Source organism: Xenopus laevis, chromosome 7L (genome assembly GCF_017654675.1).
Source record: "Xenopus laevis strain J_2021 chromosome 7L, Xenopus_laevis_v10.1, whole genome shotgun sequence".
Taxonomy (NCBI): Eukaryota; Metazoa; Chordata; class Amphibia; order Anura; family Pipidae; genus Xenopus; species Xenopus laevis.
This window is the reverse complement of record NC_054383.1, coordinates 87,816,468-87,840,851: the sequence shown is the minus strand read 5'-3', so window position 1 is coordinate 87,840,851 and position 24,384 is coordinate 87,816,468. Positions and strand designations below refer to the sequence as shown.

The window sequence follows — 24,384 nt, the reverse complement described above, 5'->3', positions numbered from 1 at the left end:
ATTTGCTTTTTAATATCGCCTGGTTTTATATATATACATATATATATATATATATATATATATATATATATATATATATATATATATATATATATAGCTGATCTTTTTTGAAGTATATGGAGAATATTTGTTGATCACGCACCCAGGCAAATGAACAATCTTTATAGAGAGTGCCAGCAAACAGATCTTTGGGGCCAGGAATGACATTTCGGATGACTTGTCATGTTTACAGTGGAGTTTTAAGGGCTGACATGACAAGTGGAGCTGGAAGGAACAATCTGTTTAGAGCATTTTTGAGGGTTGATCCAAAATGGTTAAATTAGTCTCAGTTTAACCAGAAACTTGGTTGACTTGTAAGCTGGGATAAATGCTGAGAATGCGTTGGGGGGTTTATGACAATATCACACCCCTGCTTTCTGAGGCTGAGCAACAATGCATTAGATGCAGTTTCTTTTTCCCTAAGGTGAACAGGTTAGCCTGTGCTTAATAATTATTTTTTAGTCAGGCAGGTGTTCAAGGGCTAGAGACTATCTTTTACTTTGACATCAGTTGCGATTCGAAGATGCGATTGGTCTGTCTGATGCATTAAAAATTCTAAGATGTATCAGCTAGACAACCGTAAATGGCTACATTTGAAGAAGATGGTTGGGATACATTGTTGCCCTGATATAACAGGGCAATAACACTGTTATTTCTTTTTTTTATCCTCAGCTCTGGTTCATCTCTGACTGCTTTTGCAGTTATTTACTCATTTGGTTCATTAAATTTATTATACTCTTTACCAACCCATGCCATTGTAGGCATTTTGATGCTTTCCTTTGTTGAAATGTATTCTACGTGTGAGGATATTATCATAATGCTAATTCCCATTGTCCACAACGATCCATGGCTTCTGCTTATTTAACTGTATAACTTGAAATCATATTCTGGAGGGAAATTCCAGACAAGGCATTGCTTGGCAACATCATATAAAATAAACTGTCTTTCATTATTTATATGTCAGTAAAATTCTTTTTAGTGACCCGGCTGTTAAATTTTGATGGATAGCCTAGCTGCTTAACAAACCACAATGTTCTACCTTTGTTTTTATCTTTTCAGTATTTTCTCTATTCTGTAGATACATTGCTTATTGAGAAGTACTTTTTAAATCTCTTGTGTGTAAAAGGACCCCACAAAGATTTTCCCATCCACGGGGTTTGATGCCTTTAGTATTTAGGTAAAATCCACTGTAAATGTTTTCATAACCCTTAATAAAGATAACTTTATACCAAGCAATTGAACATGTTTCCTAGTTTTTAAAAGGGCTTGATCTTTTTATCAGTTGTATTAGCAGGATAAATATTTCCCAAGACGTGGTGTAATTACTAGATACCGAACTGCTACAAAACAATGTTCCAAAAGAAGCGGGAATGCAGAGTTCTTCTCCTTTCCATCCTGCCATTTGTATGGGGTGCTGTTTGTCCCAAATACATTCTGTATAAAAAAATATCCCTAGTTCACAGAATGAACGTAAACATATAAACATGGCCATTCTCATGGTCATGGTTCTGGGCATGTAGCCATCTATTACTTGTTATTATTTCAATATAATAATATATAATATAAAATATAATAATTCCTTCATATATCTTATTCACATGGTTATAGTTTTAGGTATACAGCAATTATTTTCATTCTCATGGTCACAGTTCTAGGCACATGGCCATTATTTTGGTATATGTCCACAATTAGGTTATAACCAAATTCTGTCATGATTGATTATTTTATTGTTACACTAGTATAAAAAGAGAACTCAGCGGAGGGGGCTATGGGACTTCATCTACAAGCAGACTTGTTGTGTAGAACCTTGTCCGCTTGATCTGGCTTTGAGAGTTCGCTGTACCTGTCCCGGGGGTCCCCCAGCTGATGTTCCTCTCAAAAGTCTGCCAAGGGAAGCTCGGCTAGACGTTGCGTTGTGTTCAATCGGTGATGTATTAATTTTCTTACAATATATTATTCTTATCTAATCTTAATCAATGTGTGTGTGAGTTTTATTTCTATCCCTGTATTTGATAAGTCTGCCAAGGAAAGCTCGGTAAGACATTTTGTGTGGGATAAGTCTGCCAAGGGAAGTTTGTAGCAAGACATGAGAGTAGGAGTTAGTTGGCAGCGGATGTGCAATTTGTGAGGTGGCAACAGATTCATGATGAAGCTAAAACATGATAAAATAAATAATGGACTAAGCCAAAATGATCAAAGTCAAGCACCAGATGCAAAAACACGATTATCATGCGAGCATTTAATAATCATTCAAAAAAAAAAAAATGACAGTTAGCGTACACCAGGCCCAAATATTTTGCAGTACATACCCAGGGGTGCACTATAAAATGACTCTGTGGTAGCAAAATCAATATATTCTGGAGAACTTGGAAATAGAACTGGTGCCAGGAAATGATAAGGGTTGCACAAAAAATGTTTATAAGCGCTTGATATTCAATATTTACAATTTACGTAAAGCCATAAAATGCCTAGTTCCTCATAGAAAGGAGTTGTACAGAAGAACATTATTGACTACAAACAAGAGTTATACTTTACTATCCCCATTTGTCTAAATCAGATACTATCAATATTGTTCCATCATTTGCTGCGTTAACGTTTTTTCATTTTGCAGTTAACATTTACTCCTTTAATACCATTGGTAAGGTATTATGAACTCCACTGAACATAAGGCACAGACTTGCCTACATATCAGTTCCAGAGATTTCCCATCATATTTTCTGTACAATCACAACCTAAACCTTTGTCAAAGATTTGTGCCAGTTAGACCACAAGATTCCTAAGGTAAGGAAATATGTGAGTACTGCTACTAGATACAGTCAAAATAGGAGGATGTCCAGGACATATGCAATCTGTAGCCACTCCACCTCACTGTCATGACTGGAACTGCTTTCCACAGTTTTCCTGATGCTGATAACCTCCTGTAGGATACTATCCAGCATGTCAGGGTTTTCTTTCATTGGCAGAATAAGCCCCATAGAGTTTGTACAGTCAGCAATATCTTTGTGGTTGTGTTTGGCCAGTTGCTCTGAAATCAAAATGAGAATAAAATCCAGTAAATGAAATTAGACTCACCAATACACACATAGGGGCCCAGCAGCGTCAGCAGCCCCTGAAGCATGCTGGTTAATAGACTTCCTGACATTTGAGTTTGTTTTTTTTTTAAAAAAAAACTTGATTCGTACGAATCGAATACAAATCAAATACAAATCAAATACAATACAATTCAAATTTTTGGGACGGAAGCATTCGATCGAATATTAGAAATTGTATTTTTTTGTATTGTATTTTTTTCTTAAAGGAAAACTATACCCCCAAAATGAATACTTGAGCAACAGTTAGTTTATATCAAATTAAGTGGCAAATTAAAGAATCTGATCAAACGTGTATATATATTTAAGTAAATATTGCCCTTTTACATCTTCTGCCTTGAACTACCATTTTGTGATGGTCTCAGAGATCACCTGATCAGAAATACTACAACTCTAACTGTAACAGGAAGAAGTGTGGATGCAAAATACAGAACTCTGTCTGTTTATTGGCTCATGTGACCTAACAAGTATAGTTTGTTTGGTTTATAGAACAAGAAAGTGATGAATTTCAGTCCAACGCAGTGGGTTGCTGCAAAATCAGTGCTTTATTCGACACAACATGTTTCGAGCTAGGCTCTTTGTCAAGTGTAATACAAAAAGGCACCACACAACCCTATATAGTTTAAACCACACCCATCATTAGTAGTAATCGGATGCAGGTTATTGCTGTTAGGTAATTATTCAGCCTGACCCCATTCGAAAAAAGTTATACAGACAATTTACAAAGTCCCATAATGTGTAGACAAGTTTCATATTAATCACAGCACGAAACATAACTGTGCATTTCCAAATCCATAACGTGGACAGTGAATCTGTAAATATGACATAATAAAAATTACTTTAAAACGCTTAAAAACAATTACCTGGGTACTGCTCTAGGAGCCTACCCTGAGCCAGCTACATTTAATCATAGGACATCAAACGATATCTCAATATCTGTAATAGAAACATTCTTACCCTTAAGTAGAGAATTTCACATTCATAATATTAGTCAATAAGTATCCATTTTTTCTGGAAGGGAAAAGATCAAAAAATGTATCAAAAGGATAACTGAATATGTTACAAGTTATAAATAGTGTAAATTTCACAAGAAGCTGCTAATACTCCAGTGTTCATTTAAACCTTCTGGATGTAAGCTGTTCAATTTTTTAATCCACTTTGCTTCTTCTTGAAGTAGTAATTTAAGCATATTGCCCCCTCTTTGTGGTTTACAAATCACTTCTATCACTTGCCATTTGAGCTGTGATAAATTGTGTTTAAAAGAAGAGAAATGTCTTGAAATGGGCGTATCTGTTTGAGTCCCTACTTTAAAATTACGTATGTTGGATCTATGTTCTTTAATTCTCTCTTTAACTGGATGGGATGTTTGTCCTATATACACTAGTCCACACGGACATTTCAACAGATATACCACGTTTGCACTTTCGCACGTAGCATAGGAATGAAGCTTTAATCCCTTACCATTTATAGGGTGGTGTACAACTTCCCCTTTAATGATAGATGAACAGCATATGCAACTAAGGCATGGGAAGGTACCCTTTTTTGGTGGTCCTTGAAAGAGGGACTGTAATTTGTTGGGTTTACGAGGTTCTGCTGGACACAATTTATCGCGTAATGTCTTTCCTCTAGTATAGCAAAACATTGGAATTTCACTACAATGACGTTTCAGTGATTTATCATGCTGCAACATGGGCCAAAACTTTTTAATCACATTTTCTATCTGGGCACTTGCTCGTGAAAATTTACTGACAAATGTCATTCTCTTATTATTTTTTGGTACAGGTTTGTGGGCTAATAATTCACTTCTAGATGTGGCTCCTACTTCATTTGCGATTTTATATAGGCTATATAACTTATACCCTTTAGCTTTAAATCTGTTAATGAGTGTATCAGCCGCCTCCCAATATCTAGCATCATCCGAGGCAATCCGCCTTGCTCTCAAAAACTGACTTTTTGGAATCGCTGCAATGCAGCGAGGATTGTGATAACTAGAGGCGTGGAGTAGGCTGTTACGGTCTGTAACTTTTTGGTACAAAGCAGTCTCAATAATGCCCTGGTTAGTTTTACATCAAGGAAGTTAAGAGAATGGGTCGAAATCTCTAAGGTGAATTTAACTGAAGGGTGTTTAGTATTGGCCTTATTTACCATGTCCTGAAAAACAGTAATGTCCCCCTTCCATATGATCAATATATCGTCCACAAACCTGAGATAGAGTGCAATATGCTCTTTAAATTCTGCATTAAGGAAAAACATTTTTTCCAACTTGTGGACGAATAAATTCGCAAATGAGGGAGCGACCGCCGCCCCCATCGATGTACCTTGACTTTGCCAGTAAAATTTGTCTTCAAATCTGAAATAATTGCGTTTCAATATCAATGTTAAACAATCAATCAAAAAGTACACCATGGTGTGTGTCAAATTTGTTTCAAGAAGACACTCTTCAATATGCATAATTCCCTCATCTTGAGGTATAGATGTATATAAACTGACAATGTCAATACTGCATAAGGTACAATTAGTGTCTAACACCTCCAATGTGGACAATTTTTGTAATAACTCATTTGTATCTTTTAAGCAGCAAGGAATTTTTTGCGCTAATGGTTGCAAATATGAATCCACGTATTTTGATAACGGCTCCAAAACTGAGCCTATCCCAGAGACGATAGGCCGCCCCGGGGGATTAATCAAGGTTTTGTGTACTTTGGGAAGGAGATACAGGACTGGTACACAAGCCTGATCAACCAAAAGAAAGTCTTTGGTGTCTGACGTGATAAGCCCACTGTTAAAAGCATCAGTCACCAGAGACATGATCTCCTTTTGTATGTCAAATACTGGATCTTTCCCAATAGGTTTGTAATGTCCCGGTGTCAATAATTGGCGATATGCTTCATCAATATACATCTGTTTATCCATAAGTACAATACCACCACCCTTGTCAGCGTTTTTAATCACAAGCGAATTATTAGATTGTAATTTTTGTAGTGCCTGTCTCTCACTAAATGAAAGGTTAAAATTCAATTTAGCCATACTAGGTTTCTCACAAATTTTTTTAACTTCAGCAATTACTACTTTTTCAAACGCTGACAAGGTGGTGTTTTGCACTGGTGGGACAAACGTACTTTTTTTCTTTAAAGTTTCTACAACAGTATTATCAGTGTTATCAGTTACATTATTTTCAAACCAAATTTTAAGCTTCAATTTCCTTAACAGTTTGTTAAAGTCAATCTCCCAGTTCAAAAAGTCCATGTTGTATGCTGGAACAAATCCCAACCCCCTGTTTAAAACCGATCTTTCTTCAGGGGACAAAACATGGGAGGAAATATTGATAACTAAATCGGTTACCTCTTCTGCTTGTTCCGTTGCGGGTATGCTTCTCTTGGCGTAGGCAGCCTTGGATTTTTCTTTTGAGTGCGCTGGTCTAAAAAAGGAAAAGTGGAAGGAGCCTGCTGTGATCCCGCATAATTCAGTTGTCGAGGCCGTTCCATCTGTGCCGCGGGTGCGTCCATATTCCTGTCTGAACTGGAAGAGAACCCTCCCATTGAATCAGATGAAGAGTCGCGTGTCCTCCTTGGTTGATAGCGGTTCCAGTGCTGCTGGCGGTAGGGGGCGTCACGTCTGTCTCCCGTGCTTCGCCGCATGCCTTTCTCTTCCTGCCAGGTATAGACTCTATTATGCAGGAAGTCCTGCGCGTCCCTCTCATACTTGCGCGCCTTACGTGCGAAAGTGCAAATGTGGTATATCTGTTGAAATGTCCGTGTGGACTAGTGTATATAGGACAAACATCCCATCCAGTTAAAGAGAGAATTAAAGAACATAGATCCAACATACGTAATTTTAAAGTAGGGACTCAAACAGATACGCCCATTTCAAGACATTTCTCTTCTTTTAAACACAATTTATCACAGCTCAAATGGCAAGTGATAGAAGTGATTTGTAAACCACAAAGAGGGGGCAATATGCTTAAATTACTACTTCAAGAAGAAGCAAAGTGGATTAAAAAATTGAACAGCTTACATCCAGAAGGTTTAAATGAACACTGGAGTATTAGCAGCTTCTTGTGAAATTTACACTATTTATACCTTGTAACATATTCAGTTATCCTTTTGATACATTTTTTGATCTTTTCCCTTCCAGATAAAATGGATACTTATTGACTAATATTATGAATGTGAAATTCTCTACTTAAGGGTAAGAATGTTTCTATTACAGATATTGAGATATCGTTTGATGTCCTATGATTAAATGTAGCTGGCTCAGGGTAGGCTCCTAGAGCAGTACCCAGGTAATTGTTTTTAAGCGTTTTAAAGTAATTTTTATTATGTCATATTTACAGATTCACTGTCCACGTTATGGATTTGGAAATGCACAGTTATGTTTCGTGCTGTGATTAATATGAAACTTGTCTACACATTATGGGACTTTGTAAATTGTCTGTATAACTTTTTTCGAATGGGGTCAGGCTGAATAATTACCTAACAGCAATAACCTGCATCCGATTACTACTAATGATGGGTGTGGTTTAAACTATATAGGGTTGTGTGGTGCCTTTTTGTATTACACTTGACAAAGAGCCTAGCTCGAAACATGTTGTGTCGAATAAAGCACTGATTTTGCAGCAACCCACTGCGTTGGACTGAAATTCATCACTTTCTTGTTCTATTTGATATTGGCTTCATTGGACGGAGTCTTAGTGATTGAACAGTCTGGTCGAATCCACTCTATTCTGTCTTGAAGTTTGTTTGGTTTGTTTGTGTGCACCGTGAATGATATGCTCCCAGGAGGCGGCCCTTATTTTTCTTATTTATGATTACCCTATGGCACATACTACTAAAAAAAGTATATTATTATGAAAATGGTTATTTACATAAAGCTGGGTTTTACATATAAGCTGTTTTATGCAATAAATATATTTATAAAGACCTACATTGTTTGAGGAGTATAGTTTCCTTTAAATAACCTCCATATCAAATTGTGAGTATATTCCAATTAAAAAATTCACATGAATTTGAAATTCAACCTTTCATAAATGGGCCTCCTAATGTCATGAAAGGATGTATAAAACTATTTCATAGACTTTATGGCTATTATTTTATATTACATTGTAGGAAAAATGTTAATTCCAGTTTTGTGAGTTTCTTTGTAAATTGTCAGAGCCAGTTGGCCCTTGAGCAAATTGATACCGTGGAAAAATGTAATTCTACATTTGCAAATGTAATTGCTACGGAATGCAGTATCTGTCTGGCTGTCATATTCTCTGCAATACTGGTTCTGACTCTTGGAACAAAGCAGCAAAAGCCAGCTGATTAATAATCCGGGAAGAGAACTGACTTCTGCTACATTATTTTTAAGAATTAGGACCGGAGTACAGAAAGGAGTAAACAAATACATATAAATATATATAAATACAATAGCAATTATATTTACAAACAACTAAACCATTAAACATTTTTGGAAAATTTGTTTAGGATTATATTGTCTTTCACTGTGCAAAAAACTGTTTTTGAATGGAGATCCCTCTTTAAAAAATGTGATAAATAGAATATGAGGATATTAGTAGTTACCTTGTAGTTCCAGGACCTAAGGCCTTGTGGTCATAGAACTGCTCAGTACCTTTAATTATACTTATAATTGCTGTACTTACTACATTGCATAGTCAAACCAATGCCATAAAGGCCATGTTACATGTTGCTGCCCACAAATCTTAACGAATTATTAAAATGAACATCATGGACATTTATAGATAAAACCCCTTTACTATTACACTGCACTTTTAAAGTTTCATAAACCTGGATAGTCTTTTACTAATACAGGTATGGGACCTATTATACAGAATGCTCGGGATCTGGGGGTTTTCTGGATTATGGATCTTCCCGTAATTTGGATCTTCATGCCTTTAGTCTACTAGAAAATCATGTAAACATTAAGGAGCACATTTATCAAGGGTCGAATCTCGAGGGTTAATAAACCCTCGAATTCGACCCTCGAAGTTAAATCCTTTGAATTCGAATATCAAATTTGAAGGATTTAACGCAAATGCTTCGATAGAACGATCAAAGTAAAAAACGATAAAATCCTTCAAATCGAACGATTCAAACGATTTTAAGCGATCGATCAAAGGATTTTTATTTGGTCAGAAAAGTGCTGGGGAAGGTCCCTATCGGCTAACTTTGAACCTCGGTAGGTTTAAAGTGGCGAAGTATGTAGTCTATGTATTTTTTAAAGAGACAGTACTTAGTCAAATGATTTTTACTTCAAATCGTTCGAATCATTCAATTCGATCGAATTTGACCCATTCGATGGTTGAAGTACCCAAAAAAATACTTCAAAATTCGAATTTTTTTTTCATTTTCCTTCACTCGAGCTTAGTAAATCTGCCCCTCAATAAACCCAATAAACTGGTTTTGCTTCCAATAAGGATTAATTATATCTTAGTTGGAATCAAGTACAAGCTACTGTTTTATTATTACAGAGAAAAAGGAAATTATTTTAAAAATTTGGATTATTTGGATAAAACGGAGTCTATGGGCAACAGCCTTTCTGTAATTCTGTAAACTGGGTTTCCGGAAAACCGATCCTATACCTGTACATGCTTAGTCTGGATTTTTATATAAATGTCAAATACTGCTCACCTGTGCTGGTTTTCTCCAATTCTTGTGATGTAAAAGAACTACTTTTCTTTGATAGTTTAAACATCTTATGGTTTCTGATGCACAGTAAGCCAGTGATCTTCTCCAAGACCAGTCTCTCTATCCACTTGGGAACTTTAGGCTGTAGATGTTGCTTATTATTTATTTGTAGAGCCATACAGACTATAAAATATATTTCTAGCACACAGAAAATAAAGTAAGTTCGATTTCTGATTCTAGTTAGCTAGCACAGAGACTAACAGTAGGTTAGATGTGTGCTTACCAATCAGTGGTGTTCCCGTGGATGTCACAGGTAAATTATCGGATACAATAATAAGAAAGACCCAAAAGCAGGGTGATCTTGAAAGAAATTCTTTCTCCACTCTCTGGTGGTTGATAAAATCCAAGGACATCTAGAGCCATGAGAAATGCACTAGGCACAATCAGGTTCACTACATAAAAAAGAGGTCTTCTTCTGATCACCACCTACAGTAGAATGCATTAAATGAGCAGCAGTTTTGATACTGCATTTTGATTTGTAATAACTTAAGTAATGTGTGTAAATGCTTTATCAATAGAGAAATCTGAGGATAATCCCCAGAGCAATAGGCTACACAAACAAATTAAGGAAGGGACACGTCGGATCAATACCTACAGTAAAATGCATCAACTGAGGAACAGTCCTCATATAGCATTTTATTTGGCTTTGGAATGAAACGTATATAACCATGTTATAAATAGGGGGGTTCTCAGGAGTGTTTCAGAGGTGTAAAACAATATGCTTCTCAAACTAATTCATAATGAGTTTCTATTGAATAAGCAAGAGTTATTTAACACAGTTTAGGCAATCCCACCCAGTGCAAAAAGTTACAGATATCTTGGTCTTCTTCTCTACATGGATGCAGCAACTTGTACTGTGTAGCTCAAGACTAGGGATTCTTTAGGAATACAAAGGTCGTGCTGCATTCTGGAGAGCAATGAACATGACCCACGCACAAAGGCTTGTGTGTGTATTTGACACTTTGCACCCTTCCCGTGCAACCTAAATACTCCTAATATCTTAATTCTAAGCACCCAAAACTATTCTGTTAAAGATACACTCAAGTCAATTAGCAGGTGAATTAACTGAAATGAAATATGTGCATTTATGTGAAGAAACTAAATCATCAATAAAATACCCATACTATAATCAATAGGAAATCAGAGTATTAATCCAAATAAAATAACTAGATACATAATTAATTAAACAAAGTGGCTGAAAATCAGGCAGTAAATGTAAGTGAGTATACGGGACACAATAATGTACTGTGTTTAATAATATTTATTGTGCCAAGGCTGCTACAAATAAAGTGTGTATCACAGTCTTTATGGAAAGAGAATACACGTGGCAACAGTAGTTCACCTTTAAGCTGAGTTTTAGTATGGCTTATTCTTTGCAACCTTTCAGTTGGTATTCTTTTTTTTATAGTTTTTAAATATTTTGCCTTCCCCTTCTGTTTCCAATGTGCAATTTAAAATGATATCTGGTTGTCAGGTCACTGGCTGCAAACATTGGCCCTGGATGCCAAAAAAATGTACAGCTACAATTTTATTATTATTGTTACTTTTCATTACTTCCTCTCCTACTCGTTTTCCAGTCTCTCATTCAAATCACTGCCTAGTTGCTACAGTAACTTTGACCCTAACCATTCAATAGCTGCTAAAATTCCAAACTGAAGAGCTGATGAGCTGAGTTAGTTAAAAAAATTTCACAAATAATTAGTGATGGGCGAATTTATTAGCTAGGTGTGACTTTGCAGTGAATTTCCGCGTTTCGGCGCTTGACTTTAATGGGCGTCAGAATTGTCACCAGCGTCGGAAATTGTTGCCGGCATTAAAAATATTTTGACGCCGGCGCCCAAAATTCGTGTTTCGCAAATTTTTCTAATTTCGCGGGAAATTCACATATTTTTTGGTGAAACAGGAGAAATTCGCCTATCACTACAAATAATGTAAAAGAAAATTGGAAACGTACATTTGGTCATATGCATCTCTCATTGTCTACTACAGGTATTATCACCATTACCCATTTACCTCATATTCATTGATTTTCATTGGCATATTTATTTGTGGACCTATGATTCCATATACATCACATATTACTTCATGGCCCTAAATTCATCTAAGATTTATCCAAAGGACATTGTGAAACTCATTTTTCAGTAGTTGTGTTATATGTCATTCACCTTCATAATTTGAGTTTTTGAAATAAAGATCTAGTGAATGATGAAATTTAGCTTTCTTTTCATTCATTCATTTTAGGTGAGGGTATTTATTATTAGTTGATTAACTGGGTTAAGCCTGGCCTGTTTTAATCATTAGTCTGTTTTTGAATTTAGCATTTCTTATTTGGTGTTTTGACTAACGGTTGATTAATTTAATAGAATACAATATCTTACGTCATATTAAACTTACAGTAAAAGATTCCTCTTCATATTGATCATATTGACCCTGAAACAAAATATGTTTTGTCAATACATGAAGAAGCTCCCATTCTCCATTATTTATAAAGACTCTTCTATCCTTTTTCACTTCCTCTGCAGATCTCTCTAGTGTTATATCCACATCCCGAGCTGCAAGGAAAATAGGCATTGGTTAAGACTCTTAGTTGCATTATGAAGCATTTATATAAATAAGGGTAAACACAATTTTGTTATCAATTGACTGTGTATAGGATATCTTTATGGAAAAAAATTCTTATGGGGAAATATAAATAAGACAAAACATTTTCACTCTACCTTTCTGGATTTCAGTATTTTAAGATGAAAAGGGTCAGGTGGGTTTGCCCATCTTAGGCGGGTCATGGGTGGGTGCAGGCCAAATTTTGCCTGTCCTGCAACTATGCCCAGCTTCTGCCTCTGGATGTCAATATTTATATTGCGGCTTTGCCCTGCACCCTTCAGTGATGTCACAAATGGATGAATTTGGTGCTTAGAGACAATTCAACAGGTGGGTAGGGTTTAAGTAGAGAGTGGCGGGTTATGGTCGGTTGCGGGTAAACTTTTTGCTTTCTTAGAAACAGTGATGCCTGGTATATGGTCTAGCAATCTGTCTGTATACTTTATTTGTCTCACTAGGGGAGGCCTTGATGTCACACAATATAAGCTTTCAGTACAGCTCAACTGCAAAGTGTAGAAAACACAAAACCATGCCTAAAATAGCGCTAACACATCTGTATGCACCTGTAATAGTCTTTGAAAAGAAAAGAAACAACTGCAACTAAAGCCGGATATTTGGGAGCAGCTAGCAGAAGCAAATCTAGTCATGTAAGTCTGGCCGAATAGTGATGTGCGGGCCTGCACCATACCCGCTGGTTCGGGCCGACCTTGCACTCTTCTTTGCAGGTGACGGGTGGGTGCAGGTTGAGCCCTTCTCCTGCTCTCCCCGCCCGCCACCATCAAATGTCGGCTTCCGACTTCCGGGTTCATCTTTGCACATGCTCACCCCGTCATTGGCGGGCGGGTTAGCATGGGTCTATAAAAGCAACACGAAAGTCGGATGCGGGTGGGCACGGGCAAAGGAAGGGCGGGTTAGAGTCCGGTGCGGGTCAGGGAAATCCCGACCCGCACATCACTACGGCAGAAGCATTTTATGGCAACTTCTACTTTTGTAACAACGTTTTTTATGAATATTACAGTATTTATTTTTCATGTTTGAATTCTGTTATATGTAAGCATACCTGTGAGAAGCCAGCTGATAAACGTGAGTACACATTCCTGCACATCAACAGGGAAATAGTATATTTCAAGATTGCAGACTGTCACCACTTGTATGGGTTTCAGATTTAATATTGTACCAACATGGGTAAGATAGACAAAAGGAGTATCTGGGGCTTTTCCTGTGTCCACACTGAGGATGAAAGGAATAATTTAGTGACTTGAATACATACAGTGTTTCATAAATATAGCTAAATATTATGTATTTCCTTTAAAAGGAATATGCAATAAAAATACAATCAAAACAAAAAATGTCTAAAACATAAGCTTACATTGTTTGTCTCATAAAGAAAACCTACACAGCTCATTAAAAATTAAAATAAAAGTATGTTGAAAACATGAGCTTACATTATGGGGGTTATTTATCAAAGGTCAAATTTTAGAGTTTTTTATACCTCGAATGAACTCGAATGGTTTCTAATTTAAGAAAAAACTTGAATCAGAGAGCTCGGGGTTAACAAAAACCAAATTAATCCAGTTTTCAGCAAGGAAAAATTCAAATTGATTGTGTTTTCTGTCAAAACCCTCTGAAAATAAACATCACAAAGGCTATTAACATCTTTAAATGGTTCAAGGGACCTCTGCCATTGACTACATGACCTCAACAGGTTTTAGATGTATTTTCAGATTCACGCTATTTCCAGGGTCGGGGTATAATAAATCTCGAAAATGTAGAGGTTTTTTTTAACCAAAAAAATAAACTTGAAAACTTTCATGGAAAACACTACTTGATCCTTAATAAATAATCCATTATGTGTTTCATAAAGAAAACATACACAGCTCATCCATTATGTGCTTCATAGTGGGTAAATACAGCGGGTAGGAAAAAATAAAATGTAAATTTCAATGCATACAGACATTTTGCCACATAGAAGCAATATAAAGGACCATACTTTGGACCAGATGAATGTGGGAATAAGCAAGTATGATATATGAAGAGCAATGTCCTGAATTAAATTTATGTCTATTCACAGTTTATTGACAGCAACAGATATATTTATCAAAGCATGAATCACAAGCTCATTCCAGCTCATAAGAATGGAATTTCACTGTTCTATATTAATTTCTATGGCATTTGAAGCATATTTATCAATAAATAGATGGAACTTAGAATTCACCTCTTCATGAACATTTAAAAACCCCACAGAAATGAATATAGAGTGGTGGAAATTCACTTTGGTGAACTGTGGCAAGCTCTGGTTTCACTCTTTGATAAATATGCCTCCCAGCCTTAGCAGAGTGATTGAGTCTGTGCTCAATTTAAAGTATTTTATTTCAGTACAGGTCACTGTGTTAATAACAAGATGGATCAAAGGAAAAATCTTTATGATTTCACAGAAATTTTAGCATTGAGACTGTTTGAAGAAAAAAGGGGGTGCCAAAAATTTTAACACCCCCAAATGATTCTATTTACTTACCTGACCCCCCTGACTGGTGCTCCTATCAGGAGAAAACTGCACCACTGAGAGAGGTGGGCATTGTAAGTACTATCTGTGTTTTTGCTGGTTTTGTTCCATTGTTCCAATTTTCAGAGGGATTTGAATAAACTGGATTAGTGGCGAGCGAATCTGTTTCGAAAAATTCACAAAACGCATTCGATTGGCGTCAATTTTTTTACACCAACATTTTTTTGACACAGTTTCAAGAAAAAAATTGCAAATGGTGAAATGTGGAATTTCGCCGTTAATCCATAGCTGGCGAAAAAAAATCGATCATCACTAAACTGGAGGTCTATTCCAGTTTGCACAACCATGGGCATGCATATATGATACTTTACATGTGCTAATGAACAGACCCAAGGCGAGAGGTAAAATATGGTAAACAGAAATATGTATTCACATTTATTTTCCACTTTATTAGTGTCACAACCTCTACGTAGGGCCGCTGTGGAGAGACTTGTGGTTTGGAGCCTAAAGGCTGGGTAACCAGGTGTATAGCCATAAACATTTTAACTGAGACCAGAGGCCATGTTATGGTGAAGTGAGTTTTAATAAAATAGGTGCAACCAGAATAACAGGTGCAAAGGGAAACTTGAATATACATACAAACAAAAACGTTTGTGCATTAGATAGACCAGCTAATTCCACTGCAGTTTTTGGTAGAAATATATTGAGAGGCTAGTACAGTAGGCCCATTGTTTTGGCAACAGAAATTAAAAAATGTATAAAGAAAACGGTGGAAAAGAAAGCATGATGGATAACAAAAAAATACTTATTGACCATGGATTGAACAGCAGCAAAAGAGAGAGGGGCGAGGAAAGATGTGTCGCTTTTTGTCTTGTGGGAGGTGTATAGGGCATATTGTTCCTTGGTGGAATTATCATGATCCATTTATACAATTCAACCCTTATTCTGTAAATATAACACTGACAGGGGTAAGTTTGTAACCATGAGTTTAGTGCAATAGTCTTGAGCAAGTTCACTATTGATACTCACAGCTCTTGAATAAGTATATCTGGGACCCAGATGCGGTTAGTTGGAATGGCAATTCTCTTTATGTTGCCAAACATTTCTGGATTCCACATCAAATGCTCATCAGTCCAGCTCTACAGAGAATGACAATAAATATGCAGGATTTTTTGTAAAATACAAGAGACATACAGTTAGTAAATTTCTATTCTTTCTTATATTTCTTTAAATAGTACAGCATACATCTAACTACTTCTGTGCATTGAAAAATGTCTTGTTATGATTAAACACCTTACAGCTTTAAAGTACATTTTTACATTCTATTGAATAGCAGCGATTTGTATTATTATGTGTTTCCCTTCAGTGTGTTTAGCCTTATGGAAGTCATTTCCCAGTGACTGAATCAAAAGCAGAAAAAGTGATCCGTCTAAGGTCACCAGAACGGGACTTTGCTGAAAATTCAGATTCCATACCAACCTGACGATACCATATGTAGGTTGCCAATAACTGATTCTTTTCTCCTGGGAAAAATATGACTAAAACAAAGGGAGTTAAAGTTTTATGGAAAGATAAAATATTAAGGTACCATTTAATCCATTCATTATTATTCTCATATTTATCAAAATATCAAGACACGGGGAGGCCCATTTATCAAAGATTTTGAATTCATGTGAATTTTTTTTAATTCGAATACATTCACAATTCGACTGGGAGGTTATCTAAGAAAAATGTGAATGTATAATGTTCGATCGAATGGTTCCGACCTGAAAATTTGAATCGTATTTGATTTGTACGAATCAACTTTTTTTCTCAAAAAAAAACTTGAATTTCAGGAAGGCTATTGTAACATACTCGTCTATTAGGAACCTTAGAAGCAGTGGGTACACTCAGATGCACAGGGCACCCCTGTGGATTCTGGTGTTCACTACGCCCTTTTTGGTCCCTGGGCTTTCGCTGCGGAACCAACAAGTTAGTGCGTAAATTAATAACAAGTCCAGAAACTAGGTACCGGCAAGTTTAAGGCAAATCGTAGTCAAAGAACAGCAAAAGGATCAAGGCAGGTGGCAAGAACCGAAGTCAAAAAACAGGCAGGAGTCAAAAAAACAGGAATTCAAAACAGCAGAAAAACGCCTCGGCAGGATCTGTAAACAGAAGCCATCTTGGGCAATGTCAAAATGGAGGATAGGCTTTTTAAAAGGAATTTGGCGCCAAAAATTAAATTCTGTGGCAAAATATGACGTCATGATGCTTGGCGTCAAAGCATGAGTATCATGACGCTCAGCGGCAAGTGCCAGGCAAACCGATGGCAGCATCACTTCAAGACGCATGACAACAGAGCTGGATATGCCTGAAGATAAGGACGCCAGAGAATCTCCCGGCATGTCTTACAGCTATTAACATCTCCAAATGGCTCAACGGACCTCTGCCATTGACTTGTACATGAACTCAGCAGGTGGCAAATATTCGAATTAGCACTGTTTCCATGGTTGAGGTGTGATAAATATCACATTCAAATATACATTGTATTCGAATGTGGGAATTTTGACACTCGAAAATTCAAATTACTTTTTGCCCCTAAACTGTCCCTTAATATGCTTGACAAAGAGGCTTACCCTGAAACGTTGCACCTTCGCAAATAGTAGCAAGGGCTTGTCCCTGCTTGGATTTGACCTGAGTGCCAGTGAAATTCTTTGTACCTTGATATGTTTCTCCCAGGGCAATAAATAAGTGTTCACCCCAAATCTCACCCAAACTAGGATAAGCATTAATGTCCCCCCGATTACTCAAAAAAATACTTGAATTTCACTTGTCCATTTTTCTGTATGAGAATATCCTAAACTTGTACTTTCAGGCAAATTTAATACAGGGAGATTTTAGATATTTATCGGTGCACATTAAGGGGCAAATTCACTAACCGGCAAAAATTCGGCATCGCTGGCTTCGCTCACATTGCAACAGTTCTCCAGGCGTAAATTTGCCTGGACAACGCTAATTCACGAAGATCCGAAGTTGCGCACAGGGTACCGAATGCTGGCGAAATTACGCCAGCGAAATTACGCTCAGCAGTTCGAAGTTACGCTAGCGTTGACTAGTTAGCATACGGTGTGGAGTTAAAGTATAATGGCTGTATATGCTGCATCAAATACATTACACTACACAAGGCCAGGGAACCTTAATAAAATTATATAAAGTTCTTATAATGCCATACACATGTGCCCACAGTATAGTTTAGGTGCCATATGTTAGCAAATTTAGGGGGGAAGGAGGGAACCCCAAAAAGAAATTTACGATCTTTTTCAGTCTATCACCCTTTGAAATAGGAAAAAACGCCAGCGTTTTTTGGGACTTAGAAAAATTTTCAACTTTTTTTTGAGGAACTCCTATCTTCACTTGCACTTCACCTGGTCTGAGGTGGCGAAGGCAAGTCTGACGATAGAGCCAACGTTCAGTAAAAACAAAAAGGTAGTGAATTTGCGTAGTAACGCTCTTTCGCCCCGACTGAAAATTCGCCTGGCGTTAAGAATGCGAAGTTGCGCCAGAGTCTATCTCCTTGGTGAAATTACACCAGCTACCATTAGTAAATCTGTGAATTGCCGAAATGAATTTTCGCCAGCGTTAGCCACTTTGCCCTTTAGTAAATTTCCCCCTAAGGCTACCAAAAAAAAATGCAGTAGGCGGAACACAATTATACCAAGTACCATTGCTACTTTAGTGGAGCTATTATGTTTATAAAATACATCCTAATGGTAGGGGTTGTTTAAAAAAAATAATGTTTCATGAAATGTGCTCACTGTTTTCTTGCATCAGCTGGTTTTTTCCTTGTCCAGAATTTTTTTCCTTTTTGAAATGAAAAGCTCCCCAGGTTTGAAGTGGAAAGCTTTTTATGTTTTTGGAATGAGCAGTGCAACAAACTCAAGGAAGTTAAAGAATTCACCTTTTCTGATATTGATTCACCCTCTTCTGACCATTTATTGATAATAAATCAGCCTCTTTTTGTGTCTTTTATTGCATAACCCAAGGCCATGATCCTAGCAGTGATGTAATAATGTTTTACTATGATGCAATCACAGAAACAGAAAACAAGAATGCTAAATGCAAGCAACAACAGCCAAGGAAAGAGAAAATATCTTACCACATTTAAGATTGCATATATTGTAATATCTATGGCCACGATTGTGGGATCTGCCCAGTTCTTCACTGGCCTTATGTCCTTCTGGTACCCTTTGAACAATTGATCATATAGCTGCAATGAGGCTGACTTGAAGGAATTACTGCTCCTGTTCTCTTGAAGTAGAAGAAAACCACACATATCAGGGGGAGATCTGACACAATTTCTGCCGTTATCCTATATGATGCTGTGAGGGCCACTAACACAATGGGGCAAATTTACTACAGGGCCTCGGAAGGCTCTGCCACACTTCGTACAACTTTACTAACGTTAATTCGCAGCGAATACGCTTATTTATCGAAATGCAATGTTACGCCTCACAGATGAACGATGGCGAAGTTTTGTCAGTGAGGGCATTTCTGAGCACATTTTTGCTAGTGTTACTTTGTTCCTATCGAAACTTCGTTAACACACTTACACTTATGTCAATTTAAATAGGGCGGGTACATATAGGTCATATATATGTCTCTATTAGAGACTTTGGTTAAAATGCTTGAAGAGGCCACTTATTATTAAAAATGTCCAAGGAAGCAAAATAAAAAAAGCACCCTCTATTGTACTAGACATTAGCCCACCCTAAAACAAATGTGGCATGAGCTTCAAATGGTTAAAAAAATATATTTAACAGTTACAAATTTTAAAAATAATGCCACATTAAAATATATAAAAACGTCAGCGTTTTGTCTTTTTTTTATGACTTTTTCCTCCATACAGAATATAATGTCACTGGCATATGATTAATGAGGACAGAGCTACATCTTATAAATTCGCCAGGTATAACCCGGTGAAACAGACTCTGGCGAAAAGGGTGATGGAAACTTCGCATTTTGATGAGTTTGCGAAAATTCGCCTGCCAAAAGATGCAAAACAGTTAGGGGCAGATTTATCAAGGTTCGATTTTCGAATTCGAAGGATTTTAGCACAAAAGCTTTGATCGAAGATCGAATAAAAATAGTTGGATAGAACGATTCCAACGATTATAAGCAACCGATCTAAGGATTTTTATTCGATCAAAAAAAAACTTAGAAAAGTGCTGGGGAAGGTCCCCATAGGCTAACATTGCACCTCGGTAGGTTTAAAGTCACGAAGTAGGAAGTCAAAGTATTTTTTAAAGAGACAATACTTTGATTATCGAATGGTCAAATAGTCGATCGATTTTTACTTCGAATCGTTCGAATCATTCGTTTTGATCAAATTCGATAGAATTTGCCCAATTCGATGGTCAAAGTACCCAAAAAAATACTTCAAAATTCGAATATTTTTCCATTCAAATTATTCAGTCGAGCTTAGTAAATCTGCCCCTTAGTGCTGAGCTCTTTCGCTAGCGACTAGTCCTATATGCCTTTTAGTAAATTGGCAATGTCCCTGCGAATTGTTATTTTGGCAAATTTTCACTAGCGACAGCCACTTCGCCCTTTAGTTAATCTGCCCCAGTGTGTATATGGAAAGAGAGTACAATGTATGGCCAAAGCAAAAACCTTTACAAACTCTGAATGATTTACAGTATATAATCTCCCTCTCATCAGACAAGCCTTGCTTTGCCTCCTTCTTTTCTAACTCTGGCCCTGTCACCTGATTTAAACAATATGCCTGTATTTCATTTTGAACATGCCTACATCACCCCCCACCCATCAGCCTTTGTTATATCTGTATAGCAGGCAGTGGTCATGGTTATTCATCCTTATACAGATATATTGTAGTTCCATTAGTGATTCATGTGAATGATGAACATGATTGGAGGTGCCGTACTGATAATCTCTGCCTGTGAAAAAGTTACTATCAGAAATTACTGTGAATTGAAATCCTGTACCATTACAACATGGAAACAAAGTCATACGTATAACTCACCAGAGGAGCTCACGATGAGGCAGAGGATTAATATACCATAAAAAAGTAACATGCTCCCTTTCCCTCTACTAAGATTCATATCTGGAACAATTTGTAAAAGCATTAAAGGAGAAGGAAAGCTTATTCCTAAGTAAAGTTCTATCACAAGGCTGGTATACTAATTACTTACAGAACATAGTAAATGCTGTCTCCCTGGTGTCTAGTAGCAGGAACTGCTATCTGATTAGAATGAAGCGTAGGGCTCCAGTGACGTCACAGAATTTGCAGGCAGCTTCCTCTCTGCTGCCCGAGGCAGCCTTGAGTCGCGTTGGGCCAAATTCTATTCTGTTGCGCAGACTTCAGAGGCTGAGCATGCAAATCAGCTATGCGCGTGTCATCATTGACGCCTGGAGACACTCCCTCAACCAATCAGCGCGGCAGTGCCTTGTATCCATGGAGACGCATGATCGTTTGTTTTTTTATTATTGAAGGTAACAGCTACATGGCAACTTTGAGCGCTTGCGGTGCGCAGCGAGGGGACATTTTTTAAATCAGCATTTACAGTAGGCAGCACGCCTATTATATTGTGCGCACTCGCTGCCTTTCTGCCTGGAACTGAGCCCAAGTCATGTGTGACGTGCTCCTGGGTTGAGGGGAAGTTTTTTTCCCACACATGTGCAGAGAGGTGAAGGAAGCCTCTAATCCATAAACAAGATGGCCACCGTGTTGTTCTGAAGCAGAGCAGAACATCAAACACGATTTTATGCTTTTGTATTCGGATTGCTGAGCAGAAAATATAGTGATTAAGGTCATCAATGTAAGTACTTTAGAGGGAGGTAGTGCATGATTTTTGCCTTTCCTTCTCCTTTAAACAAAAGCAATCAAAGTTGCAGCCCCAGCCTTAGTTGCTTGAAAATATTCTGAGAATAGATAAATAATGCCCAGGCTTCTTCCACAGCCTCTTCCAGCACAGCAGCAATGGCTAGAGATTGTCACATTGTTCATATGTCCCAACCTTCTCTTCCAGGCTTTCTTCATACAGGCTTCTTTTTTTAGAGATGATCTCTCACCTTTTTCCAGTCTTCCTTAAAGGGAATCTGTCGTCATTTTTTTTTTGCATTTTTATAAAAAACACACACCCATAAACACTGTCTGGCAAATAAAATGTTAATCCACAAATCCATGCATAAGTTATTTTAGTTTGTATTTTGTCATGGGGGCTTCCATTTCTGCTCATTACACACTCCCCCTCCCCTCTCTGCCCATGCGTGTGATGTCTGGAGGAGAGAGGTCACATGGTTTGCAGGGAAGCAATTACTTTCACTTTCCTACGTCCTGCTCTACAGCTGCACTAGCAGCCCCTCCTCCCACAGACACTATCAAAGCTCCTGCCGTTCTGTAAGTTTGTTCTCTGCATTCCTTTGGAGGGGGGAGCTTTCTCTCCTTGCTGCCTTCCTAGTTAGTTTTACTGGTTACTAGATGAGGTAAAGGAGCTGTGAGTTCCCTCTGCTATCCACCTCACACACACTGCGCTCCTTTCCTGCCTGCAATACTTCTTTTTTCATTAACTACTTACTGCCTCCTTTCTCCTGAGCTATTTTAACCCTTCCTAGACTTCCTCATAAATTTTCCCGGTTTTCAAGTATGTCCTCCTTTTTTTATCCTTTTGGAGTGTATTGTATGTTTTTTCCAGTGTCCAAAATGAATTGTGTGTGTATGTGTGTATATATATATATATATATATATATATATATATATATATATATATATAAACACACAAAAGGTCCGCACTCTCAGGACTTACTTGTAAATAAAAAACGTTTTATTAAAAGACTAACGTTTCGGCCTCTCCGAGGCCTTTCTCAAAGCAAAGAAAAATACATAATGAATGTCTTAAATACTAAAAGATGGCGGGAAGTGTAAATTGGCTGACCAATCATAGATGACATCGAGTCATTAAATAGTTACAATTATACATCTGTGCTTGCACAAAACTAAGACTATAGCTATTAAGACAATCCCAATTAAGTTAAAACCCCCTCTATTACGTTTTTAGAAGGATAAAAAGGATTAAAAACAATACTAAGTAACAATCACTTCCTATTAGGTGTTAATCTCAATTTAAACTTTCTACGTTACATAGTATCAAAAACATGAGTAGGTGAAAGATCTGAAATAACTTACCCTCGTATATGCAAATAATAATCGGATCTATAACACATCAAGTAAACTATTATGTAATTCACAGGTCAGGGTCCGTATCCATAGATGTAAAAACTACTACAGTGTTAACCCCCATTTGTAACAGTGAGCAATGGGTTAATATAAACCTATGAGTGCTGGGATAAAATGTTGCCTAATGACACTGCATGCTACGGGGCAAATCCACTTATGTGTATTAAAACAAACCAACATGTGCTTTAGTCCCAAATAACTATACAAGTTATTAAACCCAGTGTTATTAATAACATCATGTGATGGACTCATATTATCAATATGTAAGTATTCATCCAATATTATATGTAACCTAACTAGTGTATATTAACCCTGAATAATCAATTAATAAAAAATAAACCCCATTATGCTAAGCTAAAAAATCAAAAAATCAAAAAAATACAGTCTACAAAAATAAGAAACAAATAGTAAAAAATTACGACCAAGATTAGAAGCTCCAGGAAAGCAGTTCAAGGCCCGCTGACTAAGGAACTCCAAAAGGCCAGCGGATAAAGCAAACACTGCAAAGGGCAACGGAACACCGACCTCTCCCAGAACACCAACTGCAGGGCTAGCGACACGCCGGCCAGCGGGTCCCCGATGGACCTGCCGTCAGAGGCCCACACAGGGCAGTGAACCCACACGCCGTGTTAAGTATTGGAAAGTAGCGACAGGTAGAAGATCGCATGCTGCAGGACCAAAGCCACACCGGTAAGCAGATCTACCATAGGCTCCCCATCAGAGGTTAGCGTTGTGTGATAGGCTTGCACGGCATATTCAGTATTAAGTTCCGGCATATAGCGACAAATGGAAGATCACTCGCTACAGGACCAGCAGCGCACCGGTAAACAGACCTTCATTGAGCTCCCCATCAGAGGTTAGCGTAAAGTAGTAAACTTACACAGAATAGACATCCCACATCTCTGGGGTTGTATCCACTCATGTGTGGGGCAATATACAGCCATCTGCACCCGAGCCGCTGGTCTTAACTCCACATACTGTTGCTGCCGTCATCACTGGGAGTAGCCACGAATAAAATATAGAGGGAAGCTTACAAGTCGCATGCAGGGCCGGATTTATATAGAGGGCGCCCCTAGGCCCACTGCCGTTCGGCGCCCCTGTCCCCTCCCCTTTATTCTTGCAAATTTTCATCATCAATGGAGAAATTTAAAAAAATATTGTATCTCCAGCGCATCCCCAGTGTTTTTGAACCAAAGTGGGTGTGGTTGGGCATCATGCCGCCCCCCTAAAATCCTG

General features: G+C 37.6%; 1 pseudogene; it reads right to left on the bottom strand.

Annotated features, from left to right (window-relative positions):
• Positions 1 to 9,731: 9,731 nt before the first annotated feature.
• On the bottom strand, positions 9,732 to 23,924 carry LOC108695842 (annotated as a pseudogene).
• Between the last annotated feature and the right edge of the window lie 460 nt (positions 23,925 to 24,384).